Source organism: Pteropus vampyrus, unplaced genomic scaffold (genome assembly GCF_000151845.1).
Source record: "Pteropus vampyrus isolate Shadow unplaced genomic scaffold, Pvam_2.0 Scaffold546, whole genome shotgun sequence".
Lineage (NCBI taxonomy): Eukaryota > Metazoa > Chordata > Mammalia > Chiroptera > Pteropodidae > Pteropus > Pteropus vampyrus.
The window spans coordinates 185,670-186,168 of NW_011889327.1; positions in this window are offsets into that span (position 1 = coordinate 185,670).

A 499-nucleotide genomic window follows, 5' to 3' on the forward strand; every position below is an offset into this window, starting at 1 on the left:
GAGAAAATGATGGTAAAGAAGATTAAGTGCATCGGTGCAAGGTTACGCTGCCAGGTGCGATGGAGCTGTATTTTGGGTCCCTCCAGGCTGGCTGGCCTCAGAAAAGGCATAATTAACAAACGATGACGAGCGGGCGGTAGGAGGTCTTGACTAAGGTGAGAGCCAATGGGCCTCAAAAATTAAAAACGAACTACCCTACGATTCAGCAACCCTACTTCTGGGTATTTATCCAGAAGAACGGACGTTGGGGGCTCAAGGAGACAGCGACAGGCCCTTGCTCACCTCGCGACTGCTCGCGACGGCCAAGAGGTGGCAACCGCCGAATGTCCATCCACGGGAGAATGGACAAAGGAGGCTAGGTACATACACGCGACGGAATACTGTTCAGCCTTTAAAGAGAAAACTCTGCAGCACGTGACGATACGGACGAAGCTTGAGGACATTATGCTAAGTGAAATAAGCCGGTCACAGAAAGGCAAATACTGTGTGGTTCCTCTCA